At 35.3% G+C, this 27133-nt stretch overlaps 1 protein-coding gene and 1 pseudogene across 1 annotated transcript in view; one reads left to right on the top strand and one right to left on the bottom strand.

The window, feature by feature from the left end:
• Positions 1–27133, top strand: part of LOC101279843 (catenin alpha-3) — a 758807-nt gene that overhangs the window by 217508 nt on the left and 514166 nt on the right. The window lies entirely within an intron of this gene.
• LOC105748578 (transmembrane protein 33-like) overlaps positions 1–27133 on the bottom strand; it is a 71242-nt pseudogene that overhangs the window by 41041 nt on the left and 3068 nt on the right.

Below are 27133 nucleotides of genomic sequence, written 5' to 3'. Positions count from 1 at the left end.
GAGGTGCTCCTATGTTGGGTGCCTATATATTTATAATCGTTATATCTTCTTCTTGGATTGATCCCTTGATCAATATGTAGTGTCCTTGTCTCTGTAACATTCTTTATTTTAATGTCTATTTTATCTGATATGAGTATTGCTACTCCAGCTTTCTTTTGATTTTCATTAACATGGGGTATCTTTTTCCATCCCCTCACTTTCAGTGTGTATGTGTCCCTAGGTCTGAAGTGGGTCTCTTGTAGACAGCATATATATGGGTCTTGTTTTTGTATCCATTCAGCAAGCCTGTGTCTTTTGGTTGGAGCATTTAATTCATTCACATTTAAGGTAATTATTGATATGTATGTTCCTATTATTATTTTCTTAATTGTTTGGGGTTGTTTTTATAGGTCCTTTTCTTCTCTTGTGTTTCCCACTTAGAGAAGTTCCTTTAGCATTTGTTGTAGAGCTGTTTGGTGGTGCTGAATTCTCGTAGTTTTTGCTTGTCTGTAAAGCTTTTGATTTCTCTGTCGAATCTGAATGAGATCCTTGCCGGGTAGCATAATCTTGGTTGTAGGTTCTTCCCTTTTATCACTTTAAATATATCGTGCCACTCCCTTCTGGCTTGTAGAGTGTCTGCTGAGAAATCAGGTGTGAACCTTATGGGAGTTCCCTTTTATGTTATTTGTCAATTTTCCCTTGTTGCTTTTAATAATTTTTCTTTGTCTTTAATTTTTTTTCAATTTGATTATGTGTGTCTCAGTGTGTTTCTCTTTGGGTTTATCCTGCCTGGGACTCTGTGCTTCCTGGACTTCGGTGGCTATTTCCTTTCCCATGTTAGGGAAGTTTTCGACTATAATCTCTTCAAGTATTTTCTTGGGTCCTTTTTCTCTCTCTTCACCTTCTGGGATATTTGTATAATGCGAATGTTGTTGCATTTAATGTTGTCCCAGAGGTCTCTTAGGCTGTCTTCATTTATTTTCATTCTTTTTTTCTTTATTCTGTTCCGCGGCAGTGAATTCCACCATTCTGTCTTCCAGGTCACTTATCCGTTCTTCTGCCGCAGTAATTCTGTTATTGATTCCTTCTAGTGTATTTTTCATTTCATTTATTGTATTGTTCATCTCTGTTTGTTCTTTAATTCTTCTAGGTCTTTGTTAAACACTTCTTACATCTTCTTGATCTTTGCCTCCATTCTTTTTCCGAGGTCCTTGATCATCTTCACTGTCATTTTTCTGAATTCTTTTTCTGGAAGTTTGCCTATCTTCACTTCATTTAGTTGTTTTTCTGGGGTTTTATCTTGTTCTTTCATCAGGCACATAGTCCTCTGCTTTTTCATTTTGTCTATGTTTCTGTGAATGTGGTTTTCATATCACAGGCTGCAGGGTTGTAGTTCTTCTTGGTTCTGCTGTCTGCCCTCTGGTGGATGAGGCTATCTGAGAGGCTTGTGCAAGCTTCCTCATGGGAGGGACTGGTGATGGGTAGAGCTGGGTGCTGCTCTGGTGGGCCAAGCTCAGTAAAACTTTAATCCACTTGTCCGCTGATGTGTGGGGCTAAGTTCCCTCCCTGTTGGTTGTTTGCCCTGAGGTGACTCAGCACTGTAGCCTACAGGCTCTTTGGTGGGGCTATGGTGAACTCCATAGGGCTCATGCCAAGGAGTACTTCGTACAGCTTCTGCTGCCTGTGTCCTTGTCCCCAGGGTGAGCTACAGCCACCCCCTTCCTCTGCAGGAGACCCTCCAACACTAGCAGGTAGGTCTGCTTCAGTCTCCTATAGGGTCAGTGCTCCTTCCCCCTGGGTCCTGATGTGAGGTGCTGCAATCTAATCCCGCTGGCCTTCAAAGTCTGATTCTCTGGGATTTCCTCCTCCCATTGCCAGATCTCCTGGTTGGGAAGCCTGACGTGGGTCTCAGAAACTTCACTCCAGTGGGTGGACTTCTGTGGTATAATTGTTTTCCGATTTGTGAGTCACCACCCAGTGGTTATGGGATTTGATTTTATTGTGATTGATCCCCTCCTACCATCTCATTGCAGCTTCTCCTTTGTCTTTGGATGTGGAGTATCTTTTTTGGTGAGTTCCAGTGTCTTCCTGTTGGTGATTGTTCTGCAGTTAGTTGTGATTCTGGTGCTCTTGCAAGAGGGAGTGAGCACATATCCTTCTACTGCGCCATCTTGAACCAATCCTTATACATACATTTGACTGTATTTCTCTCTCCATCTCTTGTATCCTTTGTATTCAGAATGGGAAGAATCCAGTGTATCCATTGGATCAAGTAAACCTAACAGTAAATTGATAGAGTGATTGTTTTATTGGTGCTGTCAATTTTATTGGCTTTAGATAATAAATACTTACAGACAGTCTCTTTCTTTTTTTTACAATATCATTAATACAAAAAGTTTCCTTTATAATGAAGCAAAGTATTTTAATTATTGCTCTATGACTAAATAGTTGCAAACTTGCAAAGCATTTCCGTAAAGAGAAAAAAAGGAGAATATATTTGATTCTCGGATATGTATAGAAAAGGCAGAGCTGCCCAATGGAAATAGCCAAAGATATGTGAGTTCTAATGCTATTTCTAATTTTTATAATATTTGAGCAAATGCTTTCACTTAAGAGCAACTCATTTCTCTCACCTGAAAAAAAAAGAAGATACAAGTATTTCCCTTGCTTGTTCATTGTAAGAATTGAATAAGTATCATATATAAGCTACCTATTTCAAACAATGCAAGTTCACTTTTATACGATAGCTCTCCTGCCTGTCCCTCCCTCTTCTCTTATGTCTTTCATGACATTGGCACTTCAGGCAACTTTGTCAGGTTATGTGTGCAATGACAGGTTACTGAGAATGAGCGGTTCTGTGCTTTATAAGCCCCTGGAAATCAGGAAGAGAAGACTTCATTCACATCGTGACAGCCACTCTTTGACTCTCTCAACGAATGTTGACTTAGCACTCTTTATATGCCAACTAGTAGTTGAGCAGTGGGACAGTCACACCCTAAGGGTATCCCCACTTTCCATTTCCAGAGGGGCTTGGAGAAGCTAAGTGCCACAGAATTGGATTCTGAGTGAAGAAGGCCCATGAGTGGGAATGGGGAAGTGTAGCCATGGAGGCTCCAGCCCAGCTGATTCTTGGATTACCCCGAGGCCTTTTCCTGTAGTCTTGCTGGTTGTGCACCTGCTGGTTATAGGCTCTGGCTAGAGGCCTTGCCTGTGGCATATCGCAGGCATAGCAGTAAGGACCTTTCTCACCATTTAACTCTGAGCCAGTACAAGACTTGCAGCTCTGAAAACTTGAACACAGCAGACAACTTTTGGCAAAGTCTTTAAAGACAGGGGGATGGTTAGCCAAGGACCTCATTTTATATATATGTATGTAAAATGATACCAATTTTTGTGAGGAAGAATACAAAACAACTAGCAAAGTTATTATATAAGTAGGCCTTTACAAAATCTTCTTTTTTTCTGGAATGCAACAGTTTTTTCTTTCTTCATCTTTTTAAATGAATTCCAAAATGACAGCATATTTTCAGCATAGAAAACCAAATCAGGATTTGGAATGCCTGTATTCGTAGAGAAAAATAAAACTTTGGTAAGAAGAATTACTTTTAATTCTTCTGCAATTTTCAAAATAAAGGAGATGTGTTTATTTAATTCGATTTGCTCCTCTGTGTTTTTAAAACTGTGCTCTAGTCTAAAACAGCTGTGCTGCCTAATGCATTTATGGCTGATAAGGAGGGCTGGGACGTTTATTAATGATAGGGATTTGGAGGAAAAGAGTGGTAGTTATTCTATATTGTGTTATTTAATATAATTATGAACTCTGCAATTATAAAGCTCCTGTAAGCTACAGAACACAAAGGGATGTTGAGTGCTCTACGGTCACCTGCTGTGTTCCACTGCAGTGACAGTTCTGCACCAGCACATAAAAGGCAAAAGCAAGGGATAATGTATTCATGGAGCCATCCTCCCTTACAACATGTGAATATGGCTCAAGCTCATGTTTCCTATTTTCAAGAAAAGTTATTTTAATTTTTGAGAAATGCAGTAAAAATTCTCATTAATAGTAGTTATACTATGCTGCAGCTAGACTGAAATGTAACCGAGTATGAAAGATGAGATTATTGATCAAATAGTGTAAAGATATTTTCAGTGAAACACTTGAAGCTTTTTTGGAGAATAAAATACTTTTTATATTTAAAAATTACTATTTTTAATAAATAAAAATAGGGCAAGGTAGGGACCTAATTGAATTGATCTATTTTTGATAAAATAATAATTATAGTTATAGAATATTGTATAATCAGTAAACTAAAAGAGATAGCATAAAATCATCTCCATTCAGTACATATTCACAAAGTGCAATGAGAACAACACAAATAAGACCGAGTCTCTTGTATGTTCCAGCCACTAGGTAGGGCCACTATATGCCTGATGTTATTTAATGTACTCACATATTGTGGAGTGATTGAGTGTAGTAAAATTTGATGTGCTTTTGATAGTTATCCTTTAAAAATGTTCTTCAGATAATTGCACTATGGACTCTCAGAAGGGTAATGGATAAAGAGGACTCAACTATTTCTTAAGGAGGTGAAAATGTTGTGTAGGGAAAGTTACACTGGATTTGGAGTTAGAAATCCCAGCTGGGCTGTTTACCTGCCTGAGTGAACTTCAGCCAGTTTCTTCTCAGTTCTTCTCTTTAAAACAGGAATACAAATATCTACATTTTAAGATTGTAGTAAGGATTAAAAACAAAGTTTATAGAAGCAGTTTGTGAATTACCTTATATATGACAGCAAGACTGAGCTTTTAGCTAAAGCTCTTCTTGACCAATGAGATTTCAGTAAAATTGACATCAGTTTCCTTTCCAGCACCAGCATTCTGTGAGATGTGCAATGTCCTGTCTCCTCACTAATATGTATTTACTTATATATGTATAAAATACACATACATACATACATATTTATCTATTTAAAAATACCAGGCCTTATGTTTTCATGGTAATTTCTGACCCATTTCTATACTATTTTCCCAACCTTTATTGAGATATAATTGACGTATAACACTGTGTAAGTTTAAGGTATGCAGTGTGATGATTTGATACACATATATTGTGAAATGCTTACCCAAATGAGGTTAGTTAGCACCTTCTTCACCTCCCATAGTTATCATTTCGTTGTGGTGGTGGTAGCGGTGAGAACATTAAAGTGCTACTCTCATAGCTGCTTTCAAGTGTATGATACAATATGGTTAACTATAGTCAGCATGCTGTACATTAGGTCCCCAGAACTTATCCATCTTATAAATGAAAGTTTGTACCCTTTGACCAACATCTTCCCATTTCCCCTACCACTCAGCCCCTGGAAACCACTATTTTACTCTCTGTTTCTCTGAGTTTACTGTTTTTAGATTCCACACGTAAGTAAGATCATATAGTATTTTTCTTTCTCTCTCTGACTCATTTCACTTAGCATAATGCCTTAAAAGTCCATCCATGTATCCATGTTGATGCAAATGTTAGGGTTTTCTTCTTTTTATGGCTGAATAATATATGTACATATATAGACATACATAAAATATATGTATGTACATATACATGTGATTTCATATATACACACACACACACACATACACATATATATATATATCACATTTTCTTGATCCATTCATCCATCAGTGGACACTTAGGTGTGTCCATGTACTGGCTAATGTGAATAATGCTGCAATGAACATGGGGTGCAGATATCTCTTTGAGATAATGATTTCATCTTTTTTGGATATATACTCAGAAGTGGAATTGCTGGATCATATGATAGTTCTCTTTAATTTTGGGGGGGACCTCTGTACTGTTTTCCATAGTGACTATACCAATTTACATTCCCACCAACAGTGCACAGGAATCCCTTTCTCCACGTCCTTGCCAACACTTATTATTTGTTGTCTTTTGGATAATAGCCATTACAATAAGTGAGAGATGATATCTTATTGTGGTTTGATTTGATTTTGCCTGATGATTAGTGATATTGAACACCTTTTTATGTACCTGTTGGCCATTTGTATGTCTTCTTTGGAAAAATGTTTATTCAGATTCTGGGTAAAATTCAGTTTACCCAGTTTAAATTGAATTGTTTCTGTTGAGATGATGAGTACCTTATAAATTTTGGACATTAATGCATATCAGATATATGGTTTGCAAATATTTTCTCCCATTCTGTTGGTTGCCTTTTCATTTTGATTGTTCCTTTTGCTCTGCAGAAGCTTTAGTTTGCGGTAGTCCTACTTGTTGATTTTTGCTTTTGTTGCTTTTGTTTTTGGTGTCATATCCAATAATGCATTACCAAAACCAAAGTCATGGAGTTTTTCTCTGTGTTTTCTTCTAGGAGTTTTATAGTTTCAGGTCTTATGTTTAAGTCCTTAATCCATTCTGTGTTAATTTTTGTGAGTTATGTATGATAGGGGTGTAATTTCATTCTTTTGCATGTGGATATTCAATTTTCCCAATACCGTTTATTGAAGAGATTATCCTTTCCCCATTGAGTAGTATTGACTTCCTTTTCGAATATTAGTTAACCATATGTGAGTTTGTTTCTGGGCTCTCTATGCTGTTCCATTGATCTGTATGTCATTTCTGTACCAGTACTGTACTGTTTGATTACTTTGTAATATAGTTTGAGATCAGGGAGAGTGATGCCTCCAATGTTGTTCTTCCTTCTCAAGAGTGCCTTGGCTATTTGGGGTCTTTTATGGTTCCATACCAATTTTAGGATTATATTTCCTATTTCTGGGAAAAAATGCCATTGGAATTTTGATAGGGACTGCATTGAATCTATAGATGGCTTTCGGATTCTGTTCATTGAACTCTTGTCTACACTGAGAGCTTTTCTCCTACCTCTCTTCTTTTCCTTCTTCTCTGACCCATTCCATATGTTGTACTCAATTTCTTGTCTTTGATCTCTGCCTCCCCACAAACCAAACTCACAAGGTATATAAACAGATTTGAGTAAAGGTTTTAGGTAAATTAGAGCAATGTAAACCATATAGGAATATACAAAATATAAGACAGTGGAAACCACTAAACAACTAAAAACAACTAAATGCCTATTCTTATAAATCCTACGGCCATCCAAGCACTGAAAATTTCTCAAAAGTGCTCTTTCCATAAAATGTTCAAAGCCCTGTAGCATTGACATATTCCATCTCCCTTAGAGAACAAAAGTAACTGTAGTCCATATTGTTTTGTTTATCCTATAAACGAAGGCACTATGAAAATCTGTCCTAACTCCCCATTAGATCTTTGCTATGACAAAGACATGTTTCTTTCTATTCCTAGTTATATTACATAGGTGAGGTTTTACAGAAGTGATTTTAAAAATATGCTTTTGATTTAAAAAGTCTGAGTTGACAACTTGGTTCTACCATGCACTAGCTAAATGACTTTGGGCAGGTTTATTCATGTATCTGTGATAAATAATATTCTCTTATGTCTTTCCCGTAATGGTCAGTTAAGATAGTATATGTAAAGTGTTGGGTACAATGCCTGGCACATTATAATGATTGTTAGGTATAATGTAAATCCACTAATAAAGTTTTGCTACTATACATGGACCTCTATCTTGCTCCCTTAATTATTTACATGTTATGTTAAAAGAAAAGATGATTTTTTTTAAAATGAAGAAGAACATTGATATTTTTCAGGATTTTACCCCCCTTGGTTTTAGATTAAAAATTATGTAAAACTGTTTCAGTTATAACTTGTTAATGTTTAATATATAATGCTGTCTCTATAATAATTATTTTCTTCTTGAGTTTACATATTTTTTAAAGTGTTATCCCATGATAAATCATAACTTAGTACTTACTGGTCTCATTGAAATAATGAATTTATAAAATGATATTGATTGAGCTTTACAAATAGCATAGGACATGCAGCTATAGATTCCAAAAGAATAAAGCACAAAAAGTCATGGTAATACTATAGCAGGGGTGTAGCAGTGTGCTCCCCATATGTATGCTATAACACCTACTGCAATAACCATGCATTGCAAAAATATAGAGACAATTATCTTTTTTTAGTTTTGAGGTCAGCATAATAATAGTTAGAAAACTACTTGTTATACATCTATTATGTGTTAAGTGTTTCGCAGGCAATTCAAATGACAGTAGTTATGGGAGATAAGTTATTGTTTTATAGATAAGAAAATGGTGGTTCAGAAAGTTAGGAAATTTGCTCAAGCTTCTATCCCAAAATGTAAATCCAGAACAATCAGAGTCCAGAACCTAAAATGCTGCCACCATGCTTTGCTTAGAAGATGGAACAGAAGGAGGAAATTTTTATTATGGTCTGTTTAGCAGAAAAGAAATATTAGGGAATAATTTCCATTTGTTGAATTTAAACTTTTAAAAAGATGAAAAAAATCACATTATGGTTTTTTTTTTTTTCAATCAGACGTTTCTGAGAAGCCTCTGTGTGAGTCACAAAATCCCTTCTCTGCCTTCTTTGTACAAGTCTTTATTTTATGCCTATTGTGTGTCAGACACTGGATTAGGCACTATGACACAGTGAACAAAATAAGAGATTAAGCTGTAACAGTAGAGATAGACAGTATCCAAGTATTAGTTCAATGAAAGTAAAATTGAATAATAGAAGCTCTAAAAATGAAATGCCACATGGTGCTATAAAAGCTTAAAAGGTAGGATGGGGGTAGGATTTTGTTCTAGTCAGAGAGAGTAGAAGGGGATTCATAGTTGTTTAAATTTGCTCTAAAAGATGATTACATGTTAACCAGATAAATGAGGACAGAGCATTTCATACAGAAACATGAGCATGTATAAAGGTCACAAGACCTGAGATGGGGTGCATGGTGGCACAAAAAACTAAAAAAAAATTGACATAGCAGACTGAATTCTCCAGGGAGCAGAATCCAATTAGAGCATAGGATATTTGTTAGGGAGTGTGCTTGGGATTACCATCTGGGGATGGGAGTGGAAAAGAAGCAGAATTAGGCAGAAAGAGAAGCCAGGCTGACCTTATGGGAACTATAGAGCTTAAATGGTCCACCTGAGGATGCTTCAGGCTGAGATGGCCAATCTTAAAACCCCTACTCCCATCAGTCATTAGATGCAGGGCCGTCCTGGGCAGGGTGCCGTCTTGTGTGAGGGAGTACTGTTCAGCCGAGGCAGTCAGTCTCTGACAGGACTGACAGATGAACCTATTTGACAGGCATTCCCAACAAGTCCTCTTTTGCAAGAGGATCTAAGTAGAGCACCATCTATCCATCTATCCATCACAGGCATTATGGCTAAAACCCATAGGACATGGTTTCTCAATCTTGGAATTTTTGATGTTTTGAACAGCTTCTTCTCCTTCCCTCTTCCTTATTATCATTATTACTGTTGTTGTTGTTAATAGTAGTAGTATTTGCTAGAGGCTTTCCTGTGCATTGTAGGATGTTTAGCACCGTCCTTGGCCTCTACTTTCTAGATGCCAGTAGTGGATGCCCCACCCCAGTTGTTACAATAATAATAAAAAAAAAATCTCTAGACATTGCTAAACGTCCCCTGGAAGGAGTCAAGTCACCCCTCATTGAATAAAAAGGTGTAGGATAGTCTTGGAGGGGTAAGTAAGAACCAGATAATGCAAGGCTTGTAGGCCAAATCAAGATTTTTTTGTCCTTATTCTAAGAACCAGAGAAAGAGAATGAAGGGTTTTTAAGAAAGGAGGCAAGAAGACCAGACTTACGTTGCAAGTATCGGTGCGGCTGCAGAGTAGAGAGTAGAGTGGAGTAGGTGGCAGGAAAATCATTAGGAGGGAGCTAGTGGAGTAGTTAGTAACTGAGATCTGTAGGAAGGTTCTGGTTTAAATGCAAAACTGAAGATAGACTTGAGAAGTATTTGGGCTGGATATAAAGAGTCTGAAGGAAAAAGAGGTATCAAAGAGGAATCCTCGGGCTTCCCTGGTGGTGCAGTGGTTGAGAGTCCTCCTGCCGATGCAGGGGACGCGGGTTTGTGCTCCGGTCCGGGAAGATCCCACATGCTGCGGAGCAGCTGGGCCCGTGAGCCATGGCCGCTGAGCCTGCGCGTCCGGAGCCTGTGCTCCGCAACGGGAGAGGCCACGACAGTGAGAGGCCCACGTACCGCAAAAAAGAAAGAGGAATCCTCAGTTTTGCCTTGCACAAATGGGTAGAGAATATTGTCATTTACTGATGAACGAGACACAGAAAGAAAACCAGATGTGGAAGATGAAGACCATGTTGTCTTTGAATGACTTTTCTAAAATTTAAGTTGAACATCAGGGAGACATTTGGATATGGATCTAGTATTTAGAGGAGAAACTGAAATAGAAATGTTTTAGTGAGATTTTAATAGTTACTAATTAAAACTGTGGAAGTGAAATTGAATAGGAAACTTCTTCTATCCTCAAAGAAGTTGCAGTCATAACCAGTAAGTCTCCCCATAGCAGTTTAAATTTCTTTCCAGACTCATGCTGTCAGGTTTGCCATATACATTGATGAAGTTGTCAGATATTTAAAATATTTACCCAGAGTTACTCATTATTTGAATAACACAAAGCATAGTGCATGCACTTGCACTATACCCACGCTCACACCCATACACACACATATATATATTTGAGATGTGAAAAATTAAAAAAAGTAGAGATTAGCAAGATCAGTGAATTTTGTGTTTTATTACATGTGGAAATATATACCTAATGATTATCATAAAGTAGAATTATTGGCTATATTTTTCACCCAGAATTCTGCAGAATACTAGTGAATCTTGGAAAATTGTCAAAGATTTCCAATATTTAATATGCCTCTTTAAGCAGTAAAACAGTTATTTCTTCCCTTTCCCCAACAGAAAATTATAATATGAACAAAATCCTGGCAAGAGTAGGAAAGAAAGACAGATAAATTAAAAACATAACTCATATAGAAAAGCAGAAGTGTTTTGGCTTTTTGTAAAGGATTGTAGTTGGCAGAGAGTCGGCTGCTACATGCAGAACTGAAGGCTTCAAGTCTGACAGCAGGACCTGGGAGGTCAATGCCGGAAACAGTGCTCTAGCCAAATGTATCCAAGCCTTATACAAATGATGGCATTTGCTTATCCATATGCCAGGGTTCCCCTGTGCTTATTTTCTCATTTTACACCTATTCTCAGCTCTGTGGCAGCCTGTAGTGTCTCTGACAATGTCATTCTCAAAGCTAAGGAGTATAATTGGCCTTGAAGGTCAAAATAATTTTATTTTTAATATATATAGTGGAAATACTTGAGCAGACTCAACCACTAGCCAGTTGTTAGCTAATGACTATTTCTCCATGGGTTTAATCACCAGAAGCAAATGAATAAAATAAAACCAACTCAAAATTAGTAACAGGAAAAAAGTGAAGTAAAAGAAATATTTTAAAATTGTAATCTGATAATCGGGATATTCTAAAGCTGAATGTTTTATAAAGATGAAAGACTAGGAATATTTCTTTCATAATCAGGAAAAGGAGTAAGTCAACAATTTTGAAAGCCAAGGGAAGAGATTAATATAGAAATTCCAGTTTTGACAGTACACTTTCATATGTGAACAGCCAGAAATAACTAAGGCCCATCTATTCCTTCACTTAGCCATTGGTGTCAATCAGATGGCATGTTGAGAGCAACAAAAACCTCACTGTTGCAGACAATTTCCTCATCATTCTATGCCTTTATCATCATATTAACAAACCCTTACTGTGAAGCATGTTTCACACATTCATGATGTGTTTGATGACCAGATACTAAACATAGAATATATCAGTTTTTGTCCTCATCATATATCTTTGGGAATAAAGGCTGAAGGTTGGATAATGATCATATATGCAAGGGAATCACTTAGTCATCAACTCTGCTGGGTCCCATTTATGGTGCTTTATATTTAAGAGAACTTGTGACAGACTGATTTGCTAGTATTAATGATGCATATTATTTTCTGTCACTTTGTAGTATGCACACCCTTTCACCCTGTACGCACACCCAATATGCATATTGTTTAATCCAATGAAAAACAGAGAATATATATTCTTTTGGAAGATAAATTCTGAACTGAGCAAACCATAAAAGTTTAATAGGTACTTAGTAGGAATAAAAGTTATAATTATAAAAATGAAAATAATTGCAAAGTATTATGTTCATCATTTCTAACGTTAAAGCTTCTTGATGTAATCTTTGGTATATTCAGTGGATTCGGTGGATGTAACACCTAGAAAATGGGGTATTAACTTTCTGATTCTGCTCATGTTAGACTAGGTAATTTGGACTCAACTTCTCACTGAAAATAACTAAAATAGTTGGACAAAATATTGCTTAAAATATCTTCTTAAAAGCATCAAAGTGTAATAAAATAATGAGATTAGAGTGGGCTTAATCTAGATGAAAATGGAAATCCAGGGAAGTGATTTAGTCATTCTGGTCACCTCTGACTTGGGGTAGGGTTATAACATCAAACACAGGATGCCCAGTTACACTGGAATTTCAGATAAACAGTGATTTTTTTGTAGTATAAGTATCTCCCAAATATTGCATGGGGCATACTCACACTAAAAAATATGCAGTGTTGATCTGAAATGTAAAAGTAACCAGGAATTTCTTTTTTTTATTTTCTAAGCATGGAAACCCTAACCTAAAGGCATTTGTAGTTCTGGAAAGCAGTGAGAAGCTGAGCAGAATTTTTGAAAGCCCCTCAATAATATGGAACAAAAGTCAAAGTAAGGGACCGCCAAAGGGAGGAGAAACACCATCTCTTTTGGGCAGGAACCTTGAAGAACTATATGTAGGAGTAAAAGTGAAACAAAATTAAACCACCCTGCACATAGACTGGAGCCTATTTTAAAGTAATTTGGGTGGCCAAAAAAAAAAAATCTCAAACCCTAAGATTGGACTAAGGCAGTCTGGATTGATCCTGCCCAGGATACCATGAAAATCCTTCAGATGGAATCATCATCCTGGCTCTCAAATTATTTAAACAAATATTGTTTTAATAAAGTTTCAACACATATCAAAGAACAAAGCATACTGTAGGACCAAAATTACATAAATATAGCAGGGGAAAAATAATAAAGAAGTAGAAACACAAGTGTAACTGGACAAGGCCAGCATCAAACCCAAGTTCTGCTGCTTGCCACTTGAAAGGCCAATACTCGAGAGACAAGTGTTGGTGGAAAAGGAAAAGTTGCTTTATTCTGGAGCTCAGCAATGTGGGAAGATGGAGGAGTAATGTGTTAAGCCCATCTCCAAGTTGCTGGTTAGGTAACAGGTTTTAAAGGCAGTGTGAGGGAGGGGGCTGCAGGGTACATGATCAGCTTGTGCTCAATTCTTGGACTGGTTGGCATCAAGGTGAATTTTCGAGCATCACCAATCACCTGGTTTCAACCGGTCTTGTGTCTACATGCTGGTGGTCAGCAGTTTTCATCTAGTGGGTGTCTGCTCTCTGTAAAAACAACTTAGGAATATGTGTCAGACCTTTACCTATATCTTTTAGGGAACTGGGAGTTTGGTGACTCTGCTATGTGGCCGGTTTATAGTCTAAATTGTTACCAGTTTCCTGGCCCAGCAAATATTCTTTGTTTCTACATCTTCACATTTCCTAATCATTAATTCTTGAGCCAGCCCTTTGAGACTCAGGGGAGGCCTGGGATACTAAAGCAAAAGGGACACAGGGCCTTGTGTGCAGTTTTGATCCCCCTCAGTCTTGAAGGTAACAGGTGTTGGACTAAAAAGGAATAACCTTTTGGGTAGAGAGTTTAATCATAAACTCGGCAGAGGAACTCAGTTTTAGGAGGACTCGGCCTCACAAGGGTACCAGAAAAATGAAGAAAAAAAAAAAAGCAAGGAGGAAGGAAGAAAGGAGTCTGTGATTTGTATGTACAATGGGATTAAAAACAAGATTAAATATGAGAACTATAATTTTAGAAAGTGACATCCTACATTTTTAAAATAGAAATGTTAGAAGTGAAAAAGAAAATAGCTGAATTTATGAGCTCAGTGAATGGGTTAAACAGCACATTATGTACAGATAAACAGAGGACTGGGAAATAGGCCACACAGTACCCCACAGAAAGCATACAAAGAGACAAAGGGTTGAAATGCAAAAGAAAGAGTAACAGCTGTTAAAAATAGAATGTGAATGGTCTAGACTTACCATTGAAGTCTCAGAAGGAGAGAAGAGACTGAATATTAAAAATGATTTTGGCTGAGAATTATCCCAAACTGATAATAGATTCAAAAATTCTAATAAATTTAAAGATGGATAAATATAAATATATTCTTATCTAGATACTTACGCACTTAAATTATGTGTCCTCAAATCATACAAGTTAAAATTTACAAAACTATTAGAAGAAATAGAAAAATTTACAACCGTATTGTCAGATTTTTTTCTTCCAGTTTTATTGAGAGATAATTGACGTACAGCACTGTATAAGTTTAAGGTATACAGTATAATGATTTGACTTACATACATCATGAAATGATTACAATTAGTTTAGTGAACATCCATCATTTCATGTAGATACAACATTAAAGAAATAGAAAGAAGTTTTTTCCTTGTGATGAGAACTCTTAGGATTTCCTCTCTTAACAACCTTCATATATAATGTACGGCAGTGTTAATTATATTTATCACATTGTACATTACATCCCTAGTACTTATTTATCTTAGAACTGGAAGTTTGTACCTTTTGACTGCCTTCATCTAATTCCCTCTTCCCCCTTCCCCTGCCTCAGGTATCCACAAATCTGATCTCTTTTTCTATGAGTTTGTTTGTTTGTTTTTGAAGTATAACTGACCTACATCACTATGTCAGTTCCTGTTACACAGCACAGTAATTTGATATTTCTATGCATTTCAAAATGATCACCATGATAAGTCTAGTTACCATCTGTCATACAAAGGCATTACATAATTACTGACTGTATTCCCCACACTGTATATTTCATACCCATGACTCATTTATTTTGCACCTGGAAGTTTGTATCTCTTAATCTCCTTCACCTATCTCTCTCCTCCCCCTGACTCCCTCCCCTCTGGCAACCATGTGTTTGTTCTCTGTATCTATGCTTTGTTTCTGTTTAGTTATGTTTCTTCATTTGTTTTTCAGATTCCACACATAAGTGAAATCATGCAGTATTTGTCTTTCCCTGTCTGACTTATTTTACCTAGCATAATAGTCTCTGGGTCCATCCATGTTGTTGTAAATGTCAAGATTCAATTCTTTTTTATGGCTGAGTAATATTCCATTATATCCAAGATATATCCCATATCTTGGCTATTGTAAATAATGCCGCAATGAGCATAGGGATACATATCTCTTTTTGAATTAGTGTTTTTGTTTTCTTTGGATAAATACCCAGGAGTGAAATTGCTACATTGCATAGTAGTTCTATTTTGAAATTTCTGAGTAACCTCCGTACTGTATTCTATAGTGGCTGCACCAATTTACATTCCCACCAACAGTGCATAAGAGTTCCCTTTTCTCCAAATCCTCACCAACACTTGTTATTTGTTGTCTTTTGGATAGTAACCATTCTGATAGATGTGAGGTAATATCTCATTGTGGTTTTGATTTGCATTTCCCTGATGATTAGTAACGTTGAACATCTTCTCATGTGCCTGTTGGCCGTCTGTATGTCTTCTTTGGAAAAATGTCTATTCAGGTCCTCTGCCCATTTTCAAATCAAGTTGTTTGGGTTTATTTTTCTTCTTTTTTTTTTTTGGATGTTGAGTTTTATGCATTCTTTGTATATTTTGGATATTAACCCTTTATTGGTCATGTCATTTGCAAATATCTTCTCCCATTCAGTAGGTGGCCTTTTCATTTTGTTGACAGTTTTCTTTGCTGTGCAAAAGCTTTTTAGTTTCATGTAGTGACATTATTTTTGCTTTTATTTCCCCTGCCTAAGGAGACATATCCAAAAACAGTATTACCAAGACCAGTGTCAAACAGCATACTGCCTATGTTGTTTTCTAGCAGTTTTATGTTTTCAGGTATTACACTTAAGTCTTTAGTCCATTTTGAATTTATCTTTGTAAACGGTGTGAGAGAAATTATGAAGTAGAAGCAAGCATGAAATCAACAAAAATAGTTAGTTTTAAAGACTAGTAAAACTAATAAACCCTCAATGAAACTGATCCAGAATAATAGACTCAGAAATCACCAGTGTATCAGGAACATAAAGGAGACATCATTATAGGTCTTACAGATTAAAAATACAATAGGAGAATATTATGAACAATTTCATACTGATAAAGTTTAGATAATGTGGACGCATTTCAGGAAAAGTACAGCTTATTAAAGCTGAAACAAAAAGCAATTAAAAATATGAAAAGTCCTGTAAGTATTAACAAAATTGAATCTGTAATTAACCAACCTTTCTGTAATGAAAACTCCACTCAGGTGGTTTTACTGGTGATTTCTTCCAACCATTTAAGAATGGTAAAACACCAGTCATACACAATTTCCACCAAAAATTAGAAGAAGAGAGGGAAGACTGTGCCCCCCAAACTTGTTCTGTGAGGACCAAAAACTAGACAGAGACCCTTCAAGAAGAAAAATTATAGGCCAACCTCTGAAATGAATGTATACATATTTAATCCCTACACAAATTATAAACTATTTGTGTTGAGAACCATAAAAAAATAATTTTGGTTTTGGCATCGTGGTGTAAGTGCACTATAGCCCATACTTTTCCCAGATCACAGCTGAAAACTCTGAAGAAATGAAGAAACAGATCTCTAATTTTAAGTTGAAAAGTGAAAAAATAAAACAATAACAACAAGAAGAAAGGTTAATGTTAGAAGACAGTCAAAACTTGAAGAAGCAATTGCACAGGATTGAGTTTCTGTGTGTGTGTGCACATGTGTGTGTTTAAAATTTTCTCCTATGGCCTTACCCCAAGGATGGGACCCAGTTGTGAAACACCACAGGGATGGTGGTAATGGTCTCTGTGGCTAAAACTCTGATAGGAAGCCCATGCTTCTGGCCAGGGGGACAACAACAACAAAAGCCCCCAGAGGCTATAGAGTGAGGGAGAAGTCCCAGAGTAGAGAAAAAAAGTCTGCAGAAGAACCCCTAATCCTATGAATGAAACTGTACAACTCAGAATAAGCTGAGCTATGCCTATATGGACAATTCAAAAAGAGTAAACTGTACATATTAATGAAGGTTATAATTTTGCAGATGCAAGAAGCTCAGCAAACCCCAAATAGGATAACCTCAAAGAAAACCACGTATACTAGGCAAATTATAATCAAATTGCTGAAATCCAAAGATGAAGAAAAATCTTTAGAATAACTAGAGAAAAATGACATTATGTACTGGGACACAGCTGTTTGTTTGTTTTTGTTTAGTTTTTATTGAAGTATAGCTGATGTACAATTTTGTATTAGTTTCAGGTATACAATCTAGTGATTTCATATTTTTATAGTTGATACTCCATTTAAAGTTCTTATAAAATACTGGCTATATTCCCTGTGCTTATTTTATTTTATAGCTTATTTTATACGTAACAATTTGTACCTCTTAATCCCCTGCCCCTGTCGTGCATCGTCCTCCTTCCCTCTCCCTGCTGGTAACCACTAGTTTGTTCCGTATATCTGTGAGTCTGTTTCTGTTTTGTTATATTCATTCGTTTGTTTTACATTTTAGATTCCACATATAAGCGATAACACACAGTGTGTGTCTTTCTCTGTCAAACTTATTTCGCTAACCATAATACCCTCCAGAAGACAGTGGAACATTTTAAAGTGGTTAAGGAACTGTCAAGCCATAATTTTATATCCACTGAAAATATTGTTCAGGAATGAAGGCAAAATTCAAGTTAAGAAAATTAATCACTAGCCAGACCTGCTCAAAAAAGAACATAAAAGGCCAAAGGAAGGGGAATGATATGAAATTAATACTTAAGATCTTCAGGAATGAAGAAAGAACACAGAAATGGTAAATATTAGGATAAATGTAAACAATAAGAATAATAACTGTTTTTCTGCTTAAATTTATTTAAGAAAGTAAAAATTAATTGCTCAAGGGTTTTCAATATATGTTAATGCAATAAATATAACCTAAAATTAAGTAGGGCAAAAGGACTTATAACGTAGCAACATGTCTAAGTTTTAAGTGAAGTGATACAATAATAACTCTTAGTAGACCCTGAAAATTTAGGTAGGCATATTATTATCTCTGGAATAAACAATAACAACAACAACAATTATTATTATTCAAAGAGGTATAGCCAAAAAACCAACAGACCCCAAAATCAGCCAATAGATACAAATTACAATGAGATACTAAAAAATATTTAAACAGTTCAAAAGTAGACAGGGAAGTGAGAACAGGGGAACAACAGCAACAAAATAATAAAATAGTAGACCTAAAACAATTATAACAATAATTACATGCAATACTAACAGTCTAAACTAGTGATTGGCAAACTTTCTCCTAAAGACACAAATAGTAAATATTTTCTTCTTGAGAACTATATGGTCTAGGTCTCAGCTGCTCAACTTTACTGTTGCAGCATAAACACAGCCATCAACAATAAGTAAATGAAAGGTCATGGCTATGTCTGATTTAAAATTGTATTTACAAAATTAGATGGCTGGCCTGTGGGCCATTTTTTGCTGACTCCTTATATAAACACTCCAATTAAAGGATAGAGAATGTCAGAGCTGATACAACAAAGCAAGTTCTTACTGTATATTACTTAAAATATAAAAATGCAGATAGAATGAAAGTAAGCAAATGGAAAATAATAATAAACCATGTAATCTTTAAGCATAAGAAGGGTTGAGGAAATATATTTAGTATCAATAAAGTGGACCTCAAGGCAAAGTATATTATTAGAGATAAAGAGGAATGTTTCATAATAGTGAAAGGGACATTCATCAGGAAGACATAAGAATTATAAAGTATATGTGCCTAATACCAGTTTTCAAATACATGAAGCATAAATTGACAGAACTTAAGGGAAAAATAGACAATTCCATAGTTATAGTAGTAAATTATAATGCCACCATTTAACCAATTAATGGAACATTTAGACAAAAATCAACAAAGACATAAAAGATTTGAATTATTAACAACCCTTATTTTTTATTTATTTTTTTTTTGCGGTACACGGGCCTCTCACTGTTGTGGCCTCTCCCGTTGCGGAGCACAGGCTCCGGACGCGCAGGCTCAGCGGCCATGGCTCACAGGCCCAGCCACTCCGTGGCATGTGGGATCTTCCCAGACCGGGGCACGAACCCATGTCCCCTGCATCGGCAGGCGGACTCTCAACTACTGCGCCACCAGGGAAGCCCAACAACCCTTATTTTATAAATATCGAAAACTACATGCAACTAGAGAATACATATTCTTTTCCCATGTACATAGTACATTCACCAAATTAGACCCTATGCCACTCAATAGATGTCTCAATAAATTTAAAAGTGATCAACATCATATAAGTGAATTATCTGACCATAACATGATTACAACAGAAATCAATGACAATAAGTTATTGAAGAAAACTTCAAATATCTGGAAATTAAATAACACTTTGAAAGGATTCATGGGGTTAAAACGTATGTACAACATAATAGAAAAGTATTTTGAAATGAATGACGGGGAAAATACAGTATATCATAATTTGTGGGTTGAAGCTAAAGTCATACTTAGAGGAAAACTTATAGATTTAAATGCTTATATTAGAAAAGAAAAGCAATCTAAGACTAATGACTTAAGATTATGCTTTAATGTAGAAATAATTAAGAGGTAAGTAGATAAAAGAAAATAAAGATAAAATAAATCAATGAAATAGAAAACAGATGAAAAAAAAAGCCAACAGCTCATTATTTGAAGCTGTTGAGTATAAACAAAATTAACAAACCTCTCTAGCTAGCCTGATCAAGAAAAAAGGAGAGAACACAGATCATCAAAATTAGGAACAAAAAAGGGGTTATTAGTAAAGATCCATAAGGTCCAGATGGTTTCACAGGTAGATTCTATTAAATAGTCCAGGAAGAAATAACAAAAATAATATACAAAGATTTTCAAATAAACACAAACAAAAACTGAGATGGAGGAATCACTGCTCAAGTGAGGCCAGCATAATCCTAATACCAGAACCTTTTAAAAACATTATATGAAAAAGACAATTACAGAAAAACATCCTTCATGAATATAAATGCAAAAAAAATCCTTAAGAAATACTAGCAAACCAAATCCAATAATATATTAAAAGGGTAATGTATTTCCACCGACTAGAAACATTTAAAAAAAAAAAGCATCACAAGAAAGATGTTTTTATTCCAGGAATACAAGATTGTATTAACACTCAGAAATTAATTACTGTAATTTACTACATTAACTAAATGAAAGAAAAAGCAAGATCTTTTTTGACCCACGTCTTACAGTATTGGAAATAAAAACAAATATAAACAAATGGGACCTAATGAAACTTAAAAGCTTTTGCACAGCAAAGGAAACTATAAACAAAACCAAAAGACAACCCTCAGAATGGGAGAAAATATTTGTAAACAAATCACCGGACAAGGGATTAACCTCCAAAATATATAAACAGCTCATGCAGCTCAATATTAAAAAAACAAACAACCCAATCCAAAAATGGGCATAAGACCTAAATAGACATTTCACCAAAGAAGACATATAGATGGCCAAGAAGCACATGAAAAGCTGCTCAACATCACTAATCGTTAGAGAAATGCAAATGAAAACTACAATGAGGTATCACCTCACACCAGTTAGAATATGCATCATCAGAAACTCTACAAACAACAAAGGCTGGAGAGGGTGTGGAGAAAAGGGAACCCTATTGCACTGTTGGTGGGAATGTAAATTGATACAACCACTATGGAGAACAGTATGGAGGTTCCTTAAAAAACTAAAAATAGAATTACCATATGACCCAGCAATCCCACTACTGGGCATATACCCAGAGAAAACCATAATTCAAAAAGACACATGCACCCCAGTGTTCATTGCAGCACTATTTACAATAGCCAGGACATGGAAGCAACCTAAATGCCCCTCGACAGATGAATGGATAAAGAAATTGTGGTACATATATACAATGGAATATCACCCAGCCATAAAAAGGAACGAATTTGGGTCACTTGTATAGACGTGGATGGATCTAGAGACTGTCATACAGAATGAAGTCAGAAAGAGAAAAACAAATATCGTATATTAACGCATATATGTGGAACCTAGAAAAATGGTACAGATGAACCAGTTTGCAGGGCACAAATTGAGACACAGATGTAGAGAACAAACATATGGATGCCAAGGGGGGAAAGCAGTGGGGGAGTGGTGGTGGTGGTGTGATGAATTGGGCAATTGGGATTGACACGTATACACTGAAGTGTATAAAATTGATGACTAATAATATGTATAAAATTGATGACTAATAAGATGTATAAAATTGATGACTAATAAGATGTATAAGTGTATAAAATTGATGACTAATAAGAACCTGTAGCAATGTGAATATCACATTGCTACACTGAATTTTGAAAATTAATAAGTAAATAAATAAATAAATTGGTATGGATGGATGCTAACTTGTTTGGCATTGTCTCTTAAAGTGGAAGTGCGTACACTCTATGACCCAATAATTTCACTCTCAGACATATACCCTGAAGAGATTCTTGCATATAAGCATGAGGAGATATATAGAAAATGTTTATGGCAGATTAGTTGTAATAGCCCCAAACTAGAAATAGAAAAGTGTTTGATAGTAGAATGGAGAATTAATTTGGTTTATATTTATATGATGGAAAAAGCTAACAAAATGAATGACATATTTACATATGATAACCTGGATGAGTCTAGAAGTATAATGTTGACTAAAGAGCCGGGCATAGAGTTGGCTGCTTTTATAAATTTCAGAAACAGATGAAACCAAGGTATAATATTTAGAACTGCATATATATACAGTACAATTATAAAGGAAAAGAAAGATATAGGGATGTGTAACTCATGGCAATATTTCTCTTTCTCAAATCAGGTGGTGTTGTGATGATTTTAAAACTATACGTTCTGTTTTTATTGTGTTTTATTCCACTATATAAAGTCTTAAAAGAAGAGAATATCCTACCCATTCATCTCTAATATTTTTTCTCAGTATTTAAAATTCATATCTAAATGTATTTTGTTAAGTCACTGTGAGAAATTATAGGATTAGTTATAGAAACTATACTATAATATGATTAATTATAAGAACAACTGCCCTCATCTTTTATGATTTTCAATTAGAAGATAATGCCTTGTTACATAAATCTTTTCCCAAACCAGTAGAAGGGCAATAGAAAATCTGGTTTATTTGGTCCTAGAAAATTTAAAATAATGAGAAGTACACAGTATATATTTTCTCTTTCCATGAAATGCAAGAAAGTTGTTGATATTATTTAACAGAATAGCTTGAGATATTTTATTAAATTTTCTTCTGATACCTTTGTATTTGTTAGACTGTGGACTTTAGATTAAAAGCAAACCAAACACGATTATCCCACAGATTGAAATTGAGTGTTGACTTCATTTTTCCTGAGATGATAGCTTATTCACTCATATGATGTGGCCATATAAGTTTAGTGTATTGAATATTCAAGAGATTTATTAGTTTGAACCTAGAATATATTACTAAAAATAAGATAGGTATTTTTTTTTTCTAAAAAGCAATCCCAATTTATATATATTAAAATGCTCCTCTGGCTTGGTTTTTGAATTACATACTCACAAAATCCTTGAAATAGAAAATGGACCAAAGTGACGTTTGCAGTCTCAGCAACTCAAACCTTGCTTGAAATGATTAGTTATCCTTTTCCACACCCCTGATACAGGGTCTTCTCAAGCATTAGAAAATGTTTAACATCAAGTCTTGAGTAAAGATTTCCTGCCTATACTAGAGGAGAAGGGATTTTATAGGTTAATAAACTACATGGTACAAAGAAGGAGAAGGAAATTTACTAGGAGGTTGGTCATTTACTGGGAAGCTGGCCATCCTGTATCTTTCATGGTTAGCATATTAAAATATTTAATACCAAAAGGGACATTATAGCAGATGAAACCTTGAGTCAATTTTCTGTGTGAAGTAAATCCTAAAGTATCATTAAATCTTTTGCATTAATTTGTTTCAAAGTCTGAAGCAGTAAATAAAACTACTGATGGAGCTGGTAAATAGAATAGGTTTTTCATTTAGCTCAAAAGTGGATAGAATAAAATTAAAATGCTGAAGAACAAATACATATCTCAAAAAGGTTTAGCTAAATTTTGAATAAGGATAATTCAAAAATTTTCATTGATTCCCTTATTTCACCATGAGAAGAAACTTTTTAAATCCTCTTATAGTTGCAAATTGGATGTTGTTACATGCTGCTCATAGCTTCTCTCATAATTGAAATGAGCTTGTGAGATAAACAGAGATGCTGAATAGAAATATTTTGAATAACTCTAATAGACCTTTACTCCTCCCATCTTAAGAAATGTAATTCATTTGTGTTTTTTTTAAGAAACAAAAATAAATTTAAAAATAAAAAATTGCTTGTAATTCTTCTACCAGAAACAATAGAGTGATACTTTGGTGTACATCCTTTTTAGATTATTCAGTAATAGGTAGGTATCTCTACACATCAAACCAAACTGTATCATGCTCCTATTGTTAGTCTTTTCTTTCACTTAAGATGCTTTGAACCCTTCTCCATGTTATTAAATCTTGTCCTGCAATGTAACTCTTTGTGGCTGTATAGTATTTCATTAAAAAGCTGTATTACAATTTACTTAACCAATCTCCATTTTGGTCATTTATTATGTACTATTTATTTATTAAACACTACTGTGGTGTTGTTAAGTTAAATTCCAATATACATCTTTGGTTATTTCATTAGAGTACATTTCTAAAAGTGAATTGCTATCTCAAAGTCTGCACATCTACAGTTTTTAAAATATGCATTGCAAAATACTCTTCACACATAGAAATAGGAGTTTCTTAAATGAGTCTATAGCAGCCATTTGATAATCTGCCTCTCTTAAGCGTTGTAAAGTTAGAATCCACTGAGTAGCAAGGGAAAGAATAAAAAATCCTCTCCCCTAAGGATGAGCATGTGTTTTACAACCTAACAGTTTATCCATTAAAAAAAAAAGTCTTGACTTTGTACAATGTCAACATCACTTTTAAGTCTTAGAATCACAGAATACTGAAGGAAACATATGTTATGGAGGAAAGATGACTTCTATAGAAGGACATTGTGCCTAATGATATGTTAGAATTTTTTCATGGGTTAATAGAAGACTGAGTGAGAGGTACATTCACTGTAAAAACATTTTTATAATATATGTAAGTATCTTAGATACAGGGAAGAAATTTACAACCAATCAGGACTTGATAGAAAAAAAACTTACTGGAATTCTAATACACTAACATTTTTGCAAGGTATCTCAAAGTAGAAGTACAGAATAAAAACACCAAGGAGATGCCAAATTGGTGTGATTAAATTTGAGGAAGTAGTTATACTTTTGGAAGATTGAGCAGAAATGAAAGAGATCAGATTCTTTTGTGATAAATATGCTATAGATTTAAAAGGAAATAATTCAAGCCACCCCTGTAGGGTGATGAGATTTGGACAGGAAATAATAACAAGAGGAACCTGAGCATTACTGTAGATTGTCTACTGAAATTGTTGGATTGATTTTTTAACAAATGGGTTAAAAATGTTGGTAATTATTAAGATTTGTTTGAGAATAAAATCCCCAGAATGGGTTAGCATATGCCATAAATATGGAATGTAGGTCTAATTGTTATACTTTGATTAAAAAAAAATTGGATATGGAAAAGATCCAGGTAAAATTAAGGAAAATTAGAAGAATTTGTATATGAGGATCATCCATTTTAAAAGATAAAGCCTGAGAGGGCATAATTTCGAATTTCACACAGTTTTGGAAGGTACATAAAAGGTGAACACAGACTTATCAATTTATAAACTGGAACTTGGAATGTAGCTCTGTTTGTCAATCAACATCCACCTAGACTCAAGTCTGGCTCTTCCAAATTCCAGATAACCTTAGATGAGGTAGTTTTGTCTCTATCGCTTTTGTTGTTTTGTTTTTTTAAGACTTGCTTTAAAAGTAAAATACACCTAAAGATACTGCTATTCATGCTCGCCTTCAGTAATTTATGTGAAAAATGGCTCAACCTCATTTTTTTTTTTTCTTTTTTTTTTTTTTTTGCGGTACGCGGGCCTCTCACTGTTGTGGCCTCTCCCGTTGCGGAGCACAGGCTCCGGACGCGCAGGCTCAGCGGCCATGGCTCGCGGGCCCAGCCGCTCCGCGGCGTGTGTGATCTTCCCAGACCGGGGCACGAACCCTTGTCCCCTGCATCGGCAGGCGGACTCTCAACCACTGCGCCACCAGGGAAGCCCTCAACTTCATTTTTGCAATTTAGAACATCTGTACTAATGACTTTTGATCTGGGTTTTGTCCCAAAAACCATTTTTATTTTTTATGTCCAAAGCATAAGATACCTGTGGCATATCTCTCTCAATCAGTGGTCAAGTGATTCTTTTTCTTGCATTGTATCTTTTTCTCCTGATCTCAGAAATGACCATTTAACTTTCTGGTTTGATCTCCTCTAAACCATAAGCTACCAAAGTGAATTTCATGTACAACAAATAACCTGTATTTCAAGTGAGACCATTCCAAAAGTACCAGCCACCTAGTCCTTTTGTTTTGGTGATGCTACTCACAAACAGACAGAAATTAAATTTTATTTACACAGGTACCTCACATTTAAGTTTTCTAGATAATATTCTGTCATCCCAAACAGATCATACATTCTAGTTCAGGGATCATGGCTTGCATTTGTATGTGTTAAAACCAGTAAAGATTTAATGTCTGTTTTTGTTATTGGTATTTGTGATGATAGTGGTTCTTTTTTGGTGTGTGTGATGTTAACAAATAGAGATAAAAGGAGAGATTGTTAAAATGAAATGAAAATGGGTTAATCCATTTTCTGAGTTAGTTAAGAAAGGGAAGGAAATGTTTATTCAACATTAACCAGGAACTATTGTAGTTACTTTACCTAAGTAATTTTAATCCTTCACATTAGTGCTTTGAAATATTTCATGTGCCTATGAATAACCTGAGGGTCTTGTTAAAATGCAGGTTCTCTTTCAGTAGGTGTGATATGGGACCTGAGATTCTGTATGTCTAACAATGCAGGTGATATTACTGATGGTGGTAGTTGCCCTATGACACTTTGAGCAACAATGTTTTACACAGTTCTATGAGGTAGTGTAATATAATGATAGTTCCAATGATGATAACAGTAGTAGTGTAGCATATATCATCTTGCTGGAACAAAAGTTCTGTAGGTTGGTAAGACACATCTAGTAAGCGAACAAAGAAAACTGATAAGTTGTGGAATAATAAAATAATCGAGCTACGAGAAAAAGCAAAACATAATGAAAGAAGGTTAAACCTGAAGAGTAAAGTGTATTAACGATCTCTAAAAATGCTCCTTTCCTACTCAGCTAAACTCTCGCTAGGATGGATTTTGTTTATATTAAGACAGAAAACATTTATATTTTCTTTAAATCCACAGTACCTCCTGTCATCAGAATGCTTAAAATCAGCAGTTTTCTTCATGTTTTCAGTGGTTAGCCTACCTGGTACAAGTGACCTTTAGATAACTATTTAAAAGGTTTATCAGTAAAGTTTCAAATGCCTGATTCAGGAAAGTCACGTTACTGCTCTAGAACCACTCAGGTTGAACCTTCCGAAAAGCAAGCACTTTCCTTTTGGTTATGTTGATTGCAACACTGCCCCATTCTTAAACTTTACCACAGGAAGGGCTGTTCAAGCTCAAAGTCGATACTTCCAAAGTCACTAAATATTTCAGCTCTAAACACAGCAGATTTATAAGAACTAAGCTCTGGAAACATCTTCCCAGAAATAGCAAGGCTGCTCTGCAAAGTCCAATAAGGCTAATTACCCTATCAACGCTAAGGCCATTACCTTGAAAGTGTTTGAATAAGGACTTCTGCCAACTTTTCTAACAAAAGATATTGCTTTGACCTCTGATCTGAGCTGCCCTAGTCTACCCAGTGAAAGAATTAAAATGTTGTGTTGCTACAGAGTAG

Source organism: Orcinus orca, chromosome 14 (assembly GCF_937001465.1).
Source record: "Orcinus orca chromosome 14, mOrcOrc1.1, whole genome shotgun sequence".
NCBI lineage: Eukaryota > Metazoa > Chordata > Mammalia > Artiodactyla > Delphinidae > Orcinus > Orcinus orca.
Note: the sequence above shows the minus strand (reverse complement) of the source record. Positions and strands in the feature narration are given on the sequence as shown.